Source organism: Cupressus sempervirens, chromosome 7 (genome assembly GCF_028749045.1).
Source record: "Cupressus sempervirens isolate cs-2001-9-10 chromosome 7, ASM2874904v1, whole genome shotgun sequence".
NCBI classification, from domain to species: Eukaryota; Viridiplantae; Streptophyta; class Pinopsida; order Cupressales; family Cupressaceae; genus Cupressus; species Cupressus sempervirens.
The window spans coordinates 406,455,763-406,465,955 of record NC_143124.1 but is presented as its reverse complement, the minus strand read 5'-3'; positions in this window follow the sequence as shown (position 1 = coordinate 406,465,955).

The window sequence follows — 10,193 nt, the reverse complement described above, 5'->3', positions numbered from 1 at the left end:
CTTTGCAATGATTAGTCAATAGGTGCTCAAGAATATAATTACTTTTTGAGATATAATATTATATGAATTAGATTATAAATATTTTTTAATTAAATAAATTAATATTTACTAAAATATTTTAAATAGATTAATAAATATTATTTATTTTAATTCAATTTATTAAATCTAGAAAAAAAATCATTTTAAAAAACCCATCAAAAATTCTATTATGAAAAATTAATACGAAAAATAAAAAATAATAATATAAAAAAAAAAAAACGTCTCTAGCAAATATTATTTTGACTAAATAAATTATAGAAACTAAAAAATATATTTAAAAAAATCTAAACTAATATAAAATAAATTAATTAAATAATTTAAAAATGAAAACCTAATCAATTTAAAAAATCAAAAGTTAAATAAATATATATCACAACATAAGCTAATGTGGAGATCACAAGTAATTATTTTTCAAATAAATAAGAAAAGAAAAATAATAGTTAAAAGTGGAGTTTTAAAATATAATCTTATGTGAACAAATTAGATTATTAATAATTTTCAATTTATATACTAAAATCTTTTAAATAAACTAATAACTATTATTTATTTAAATTCAATTTATCAAATATGAAAGAATAACTGTGTCTTAACAAATATTCTATTGACTAAATATATTATAGAAACTAAAAACTAATTTTTAAAGAACTAAACTAATATAATTAGTAAGTTAAAATAATTTTAAAACTAAAATCTAAACCAATTTTAAAAATCAAAATTTATATAAATAGAGATTAGAACATGAGCCAAGTGGAGATCACAAGTAATTAATTGTTTAAATAAATAGAAAAAGTAAAAAAAAATAGTTTAAAGTGGACATAACAACTAATAAATATCAAAACAAGAGCTAAAAGTAGAGTCACATAAAAATTGGCGAATAAATAATTAGTGGGAAAAATTACATTTTTTCAGTCAAATTGACAAATTTTCTAGCCAATTGACAACTTTTCCAGCAAACTAACAACTTTTCTGTCAAAATTTTAATTTTTGGGAATAAAATTTCCACAAATAGTCTATCAACTAAATTATTATTATTTTGTGCTCTCTTTCTCAGAATTGGTGGCTAAAAAAATTATGAGAATTGAAAATTCATCCTTTATTTTCACATGGTTTGAGACAATGAATTTTTTAATCTTTACATAATTCTAAATATTAATTGAAACCTAATTTTCTTTTTATATATTGTAATATATTTTAGATAAAGTATGTTTATTTTTATAGTAGAAAATGGTTGAAATAATAAGTTTTTATCAATTTATTAGTCCTTATTGTATAAGGCAAAGAATAAAGTTTTCCAATCTTTATTTTGTATTAGTCTTTGTGTTGGTGATTGCAAAAATCATTCTATATTCATTATATGTTATGCTTTGTACAATTTTATCAATTAAACTGAATTTCTACTTTCCAATTTTCTATTTTATAATCAGTCAAATGAATTTTTCCTCATGATCATTACAAATTTGTGGACAAAAAATTGACATAAATTTTTGGAGTCCTAGCAAAACTTAGCATCTTATAGAGTGCAAAGTAGCATATTAGGGCAAATGGAAGTTTCATTTCATCTATGATGGAAGTTTCAGAAACATATAGATGCACTCATATGCAATTATGCATGAACACTCAACTTATTTTCCTGTATGTATATCAAAAAATGTCTTCTGTTACTTTTCAATTTGTCTTCTACCAACCAAATGTGTCCTTCCTGTGGATGAACATTGTCTTCAGCTTCAACATTCCATTCTCCATCACAATCTTAATTTGAACTTCGGATAGTTATTACATTTGCAGTGGAAATTTACTTATCGGTTGCCTCACTTGGTTTTTAATTGTTTGATTTCTTTCTTCATGCATTATCCTATAGGTTAGATGAAGTGACCAAAGAATTTTGCACATCAACATTTTGCATTTAATATGTGGTTTTAGCATGCACATATATTACATTTGATTTGTCTAGTTTTCTTGCCCAACATAATTCCATAATGATTAATAAGAAGTTTGGATCTACAACATTCATGAACCCTAATTTGTAATCTTACTTAAAGAATAAAACTCAAATGTAGTTTCTGTAGAGAGTATGTTTAAAGCTTTATTTGTATGGAAAGACAAACACTCAATGTATTTGTATAGAAAGACAAACACTCTAGAAATTTTTTTTTTTATCTTTGATTCTCGATTTTAGCTATGGACTACTATATTAGTTTTTTTTCTTTTTTTTCATTTGGAAATAAGCAGGAACCTATAGAACTATCATGTATCTTGTAATGCTTGGTTAATGTGTTATTCACTTGATTCATATCTAAATTTCATCAAAGAGAAGCAAAGCCTTAGAAAATTATGATGTCTCCTATAGTTTTTAGTTGAATGTGCATTGTACTTAGATTTAGTTTTTGCAAATAGAATAAAAATTGAAAAATCCTTGAATATTTTGTTTGTGAAAGATGTGGCAAAGGTACAATAATAGAACAACTTTTTTTCTCATTGGAAGAGCATCTATACTAGGTTGAGTATGCAATGGAAGCCATTGGAAATATAGGGACAACTCTTTGGATTGACAGAGAAAATGTACAAATTTGATGATTATGTGGACTCCACCATCATTAGAATTATGGTCATTGCCAACATCATCATCAATAGGACTAGGGTTTCTTGAAATATTAATTTTTTTCTATTGTCTCTCGAGCCTCCAATACACCTATCCAACAAAAGACACTGTAGTTGCAATAGTCAGAGACATTAAATGTGGTAGGTTATTTTGAATTAGAAAATGAGAGGGAAACTTTTGTGTGGACAACAAGAGACAAAAATAGGGGAATGTTCCTTCATCCTATAAGTCAAATCCAAACATTATAAGAGTCAAATGAGTTCAATAGAGTAGTAGGAGAAAAAATCATTAGAGTTCAGCAACAACATGAGTGATTGACCTTTTGAGTTTTGTGAAAGTGAAGTTTTGTCCTATATGAGTAGTGACTCCTCCAGACTTATTGTGTGCAATCATACATTTTTGTAATTTCAATTTAAGTATTTAGATTTTTTTTGTTCTTCTAGGGTTTATAGTTTGCTCTTTAGATTTTTATCAATTTGATTTAACTAATAGTAAGAAAGAAAGCATATTTTCCATCTCCAATTTATTGTGTTGTAGATCTTTTCTCCATTGATACATTTTGCTATGCATGTTAGTAAGTTTTGGTAAAATGGAGGAGAAACCATTAATAAAGTTACATGTTTTATGGAATGTTGTCTTTTCATCTTGACATTACTTGGCTATTGTTTGAGCTAAGTAACAACTTAGTCTCATCTATCGAGCTCATTGTTTGTTGAACTACCTTTAGTGACTGAGTCTACTTGGTCCACATTACTGGTGAACAACTCAGCCCCTATAGGTGTAGTGCAACTTGATCCCTATAGGTGTCCAACAACTTGGCACTATCCTGGTGCTCGGCTCCTTACCTTACCAAGAAGTTTGACTACCTCAACAATTTGTGATTTTTTGAATCTTTTATACGGTTTACACCCAACATTAATCTTTTCTTTTCCTTACTGAGAGCCTATTCCTATAGACACACTGATTCAAACCCTTTGGAATATTGAGTGGGGATACAAACAATTAAGGGGTATTTTATCATTTTCCATCTCTTTCCTATTTGTTAGATAGGATAAGAAATATGAATTCTATTTTTGCATGAGTGGTCCAACAACAATGGCATATGTAAGGCTACCACCATTAGAGATGACAAAGCTGCTACACATTCTATGCTCAAGGATGAATATAAGGACATGAACAAAAGAGACATTTATGCACACACTTAAGGTGATAAATAAAAGCATAAAGACTACAAGAATTTTCCTAAGGGTAAAATTCATCCAAGAACTAAGAACTCAAACACAAGAACACAGTAGACCAAAGTAGACAGAGTATTCAATAACTGGTTCATCATAGTACACTAGGAGTGCCTGAATATAAAGGTCTCAAGAGAGCTTCTAGAATGCATAGAAGTTAGCATCATGATGTGTCATACAACCAAGCACATTTCCACTAGATATGGGTTATCCTCCATTAAGCACAGAAGTAAGAGTGTTGATGAGAGGATAATCCTACAAGGGTGGGACACACAAAACAGTGTTGTAGACACCATGTGCTTAAATAGAGTTTCGTACTCCTGTTTTGTCTACATGAAAACTCAAAAGCTATGCAAACTCTTAAGTGTCTCACAACTAAAAATAATAAAATAATGCAAAATAATTAAATAATGCATTAACCTAAGTAAACTTAAGTAACTGTAATAAGTAAATACTATTTACACCAACACCCCCCCTTTAGTGCAACTTAGGGGAATGCCCTTAAGCTTAAAAACTAAGATGTAAATGCATAATGGGTCCCAGCTACTAGGCCATGTTAGGTACCCAAGTACATAATGAATTGCAATCTCCCATAAAGCAGGGAAAGAGGGAAAACCTCATGGGAAAAACCCTCCCCCAAAAAGAGAGATAAGTAAGGATGCATCGATGGACGGAGTAATCAAGAACCCCCCATTACGACATACATCCAATATATACATAAGTGAATGAGAGAAGGAAGAGAGACAGAATAGGCTCCCCCCCGTCCCCCCCCCCCCCCCCCCCCAAAAAAAAAAGAATGCCAGCAAGTGAAAGCTACTCCGATGAAGAAGTTGGTCCAAGAATGCAAAATTGTGTTCCTCCCCTTAGGAAGAAAAAAAGGCAAAGGTACACTAATAAAGATGTATGGTGGCCCTAAAACCTGATCAAGTATCCCTTTAGTGATGTTGAAGTTCACCCTTTCCAACTGTACTGAAAAGAATGAATACAGATCTGGCAAGGATGTCTGTTGAACTTGTTCCACTGAACCATCTATCTCCTCAACTGACAAAGAGACCTCCACTAACTGATGTTCATAAGGATCCACAATCACACCAACCTGTGAAGATTGAGCATGTAGAGAATGGACTTGAGGGTCAGAGTCAGCCCTCGCAACAAGTGTAGAAGAATCATCATCAATGAGAAGATGTAAGTCCTCAAGTTTGTCTCCCAAGTCAAATGAAGCTAGAGCTAGAAGATGAGATGTACCATGTTATGATGGACCTTTCACTATGGAAATATAAGCACGTGGACTAGAGTGATGTGACCTCTCACTGCAACTGTCGATAGAACCCCACATATCTGAACCTATTGAAGCACTATCGTCGGTGTCACTATCAGTTTCCACTGTATATCATGCGGAGAGGAGTAGAGGACAAGCTGGGAGAACTTTCCTCAAAGTGAACATCCTTCTCCAAAAAAATCTCACGTGTCTCTGGATCCATAAGTCTGTAAGCCTTTGCATTGTCTTCATAATCGATAAAGGTACAAGGCCTAAGTGCCAGTGCCTTGCAACTCTAGGAAGATAGGTTTGCCCATGCTAGACAACCGAAGACTCTAAGGTGACTCACAACTGGTTTTCTGCCGCACCATGCCTCAAAAGGAGTCTTTCCATCTAAGGCTGGATGAGGAGACCTGTTAAGTATGTGAGTAGCACTGGTAATGGCTTCAACTTCAAGTGTAGGGTCGAGAGACTTGGCCTTTATCATGCAATTTTCCATGGTATGAGAGTCCTAATCCTCATAGCTGCAACATCTGTCTTGTGCGGACTGAATGCTGGTGAGTTTTGAAGATCAATCCCCTCAATTCTACAAAAGTTCTTAAGTCTTCTATCAACATATCTGTTCTCATTGTCCACCCTTAGTACTTTGATGGCATTCCTTGACTTGTGTTCAACATGAGCCTTGAAGTCTTGAAGCTTATGAACCACTTCATTCTTATGATGAAGGAAGAAGACCCAAGTGAATCTCGAAAAGTCATCAACAAATATGAGTATGTAGCTGCCTTGGCTAACTGAAGTCACTGGAAAGGGTCCTGCTAATACCATGTGAACTAGCTAAAGAACAAATGGAGCTCGAGAAGACTTCCCTTTATCATACTTATCCTTGAGATTCATATCCACTGAACAAGATGAACACTCTCCCTTAGAAAAGTTGATGTTGGGTAGACCTTTGACCATGTGTTTTGAGAAAAGTTGCTAAAGAGAGCAGAAGTCAAGGTGACCAAACCACTCATGCCATAAGTTGATGTTTGAAGTAGAGTGAGCTAACAAGGCTTGAGAAGGACTCTTAGGCACAAAGTGGGAGAAGGAATAAAGCCTCTTGTCATCATTTCCTTTCCCAACTGCTACCAATGAATCATCTTTGAGGCTGCGCACCATCACTGAATCAGGAAGGAACTCAACCTTATGACCATCTCCAAGGTGAGTGATTTGGTAAACTGATAGTAGATTGGAACTTAGATTTGGAACATAGAGAACATCTTTGAATTCCCCATCTTCCATTTCTACATGTCCTTTCCCTTCAACTTCCATTTTAGCATCATCTCCCAAGAAGATGTGTGGCACCTTTGACTGCTTTAATGAAGAAAAGTCTTGCTTTGAAGAACCCATGTGGTAAGAGGCACCTGAATCAAGTATCCATTCCGAAGAAGAACTTGTGTTGGCCATAAGTGCTTGACCTTTACCCTTGGAAGAGGTAGGAGTAGAATCTTTGGAAGTACCTAGCACTTGAATCTTGTTCTTCTTGAGTAGATTTTCTAACTCATTGATTCTTTTTGTCTTGCAATGATGCTCGTCATGATTTGTCTTTTTGCAATATGCACAAAAGAGTTTGTCCTTCTTGTCACTACTTCCTTTTTTTTTTGAAGAAGAACCACCTTGTTGAGAGGAGTCATGTTGTGTCTCAGATTGTGTTTTCTGCTTCCACTGCTTCTTGTTGTTGTTTCTTTTTCACCCTTGACTTGATTTGTGATCATCACTAGCCACCAAGGCTTTAGTCTTAAATGACTTGAGAAGTTCAAAATCCACCAAGTGAGATTGTTCAACGATCAACATGTCTGCAAATCCATCAAAGTAAGGCTTCTGGTAAGTAGATCCCATGGTCAACCTATGAGTATTGAAACTCGAAACAAAGTTGGCATACTTAGAAGGTAGCTTCTTCAAGATGTAATGAATCAACTTGTCATCCTTAATGGGATTTCCACAATCTTTTAGAAGTGTCGTATACTCATTGAATTTAATGATGTAATCCTGAATTGTGTCATAATTTTTAGGATCCAAGAGAAGTAGATCATCCTCAATCTGAAATCCCTTTTCTTCATCCACTTTACCATACAACTGTTCAAGTTTTTCCCAAGCTTCCTTAGATTCTGAACAATTTTTAATGTGAAAGAGAAGATCCCCATGTAAACAACTCCTAATTACACCTAAAGCTTATTGGTCTTGTCTTTTCTAATCAATGAGTTCTTTACCATCAGTTGGTTTGGTAATTGTACCATCAACATAAAGACTATATCCTTTTTCCATTAATCTACTCCATGCAATATCTTTCCATGTAGAATAGTTGCATGAAGTTAAAGGAGGACATTTAAAACCCATGATGCAGAAATGAAAAGAGCACAAGAGAGAGACACACAAAACACAGTACACACTCCCCCCTTTTCACTCAGTCAAAAGACCCCCCCAAAAGAGATGCTTTGGCACTTTATAACTAGTGTGTTTACAATGGGCCACTTGTCAAAATGAACAAAGTGGACTTTCTAATTTTGCTTTTACAACTACCTTATGAGGCTTAAATCTATCACTTAAGCACTATAGCTTAGTTTTACAGAAATTCTGAAAAGAATAAAACTATTAGAATGCTGAAAAAGGCCTAATTCTGAAAGTGAGAAATTGGCCCACACAACCCTAGAATCTGACTTCAGATCTGGAAAGTAGACAAAAAATTATGCACTTTCAAAAAAAATGAAACCTGAAAAAGTGACCGAATGTGCCTGTACGAAGCTTTTGAAGTTGCAAAATACAGGATTATGCAAGTACAATTGTCAAAAAATACAATTTCTACAAAATATGTGAACCAAAACTAGAAAACAACACCATTGCTAAAAAATTCAGGAAATTCTACTTTATTTAAAAAAAAATTGCACCTGAATCGGAGTCTGGATGTCCAAGTTATGGGCTTGCAAAGTCAGGCTGCCAAACTAAAAGGCAATTTGGAGAGGGGTCTAGAAGGAAAATTGATTTTAAAATTGACAGTAAAATGGTCATCAATGCAGTTAAAAAATGCCCTGGAATGACATCCAGACGGGCGTCAATTTTAACCCAGCAAAATGATGATGTCTGCAAAAAAATCAGTGACCTGGCTAACGTGGGAAGATGACTCCTCGTCCGTACTGTACGACAGGTGATGTGGAAAAGTCTATACAAATGATGTGGCAAAAATAAGCCGGTTCCATAGGTGATGTGGCAGTCTAGGCTTAGGTGGCACGTACATTGCTGGCAAGTCCATTGTACAGATTGCAAGCAAGGACTTTAGCAAAGGAATCCACGTGGCAACCACTAGTCTGCATGGAGCTATCCTTTTGCTGTAGGTCAGCAGACATGGCAGCCAAAAATGTCTCAGTGCATGGGAAATAGGTGGAAGGCACTGGTTGGCCGAACCACAAGGTGTCGTGTGTCGAATGATCTGCGGGCACTACCGCCGGCCAAATTTATTCATATTGTCGGAAAATATCTTTTCTCACTAGAACTGTCCACAATCGTTGCCAGATCTCGTGGTATATATTCCACATTTGATGTGTGGGGAAGTCTGTGGAGTTTAAAAGAAAAGGGCTGAAGACATTCAAACAAAGGTGGCTGGTCCGGTGAGGGCTGTTGGAATAAAAGCCAGTCATGTATTGATGAGGTTCGGTTGTTGGCCAGTGTTGAGGGTTTAATGGCCGAATTTCTCGGGCGCTAAGAGTTTGAAATGCTGATGGAAAATACGGGCTGCTAGAATGTGCAGTAGATGATCAAAAAAAATATTCCCCTACAAAAAAATATTTCCAAATAGCAAATCTGGGGTTTGACAGCCACGGCTGCTTTAAAAAAAATAAAAAATTCTCTGCTGGTACCCAAAAGGGAAAAAATTTCCAAAAATAAATTGACAAAAATACAGAGAAAAATATAGATTCGAATTAAAATTAAATTATAGATCTTAAAATGATAACCATACCCGTACCGCAAATCGGGGCCTCTGAGTTCCATTTTGCAAAAAAAATTTGCCTCATGATCGACTTTGGGCCAAGGTAGGCATGCTTATAGTCGATTTTCACCGCTTCAGCATTTTGAACGCAATGGCGAGGTCAGATCTGGTGCTAGACACTCCCAATTTTCATAGCACTCTAGATTCAGGCTGAGGTGACGAAGCAAGTGTGGTCTCGAACGACTTGTGATGAGAAAATCTCTATGCTCTGATACCATGTAAGAATTTTCCTAAGGGAAAAATTCACCCAGGAACTAAGAACTCAAACAGAAGCACACAGTAGACCAAAGCAGATAGAATATGATCAGAATAACAATGTATTCAATAATTGGTTCATCATAGTACACTAGGAGTGCCTAAATATAAAGGCCTCAAGAGAGCTTCTAGAATGCATAGAAGTTAGCATCATGATGTGTCATACAACCAAGCACATGTCCACCAGATATGGCTTATCCTCCATTAAGCACAGAAGTAAGTGCGGTGATGAGAGCATAAGCCTACAAGGGTGGGACATGCAAAATAGTGTTATAGACACCATGTGGTTAAATAGAGTTGCATACTCCTATGTTGTCTACATGACAACTCAAAAGGTGTGCAAAATCCTAAGTGTCTCACAACTAAAAATAATAAAATAATGCAAAATAATTAAATAATGCATTAACCTAAGTAAACTTAAGTAAGTTTAATAAGAAAATACTTATTTACACCAACAAAGACCTATGTCATCTCTCACAACAAGGTGGAATTGACTGAGAAATGTTGAACTCCTTTTTGGGTCAAGTACCAATTTGTGCAAGAATCGGAGCGATATCATGACTGGATGGCTTGTGTGCAGACTGGGTCGTGAGCTAGGGCGCTCGTGCCCTAGCTCTATTCTGTGGTTTCTTCTGGTTGCTACGTAGGTGGGTGTTTGGGGATTGAAGGGCACTATTTTGGGCGGCTCTTCCTGCTGAGATGAGGTTAGGGTCATGCTAAAGGGGAAGAGAATTCTTGCTGCACGTGGGGACAATTATCTACATCCTTTCTGTTCTTTTCTATTCG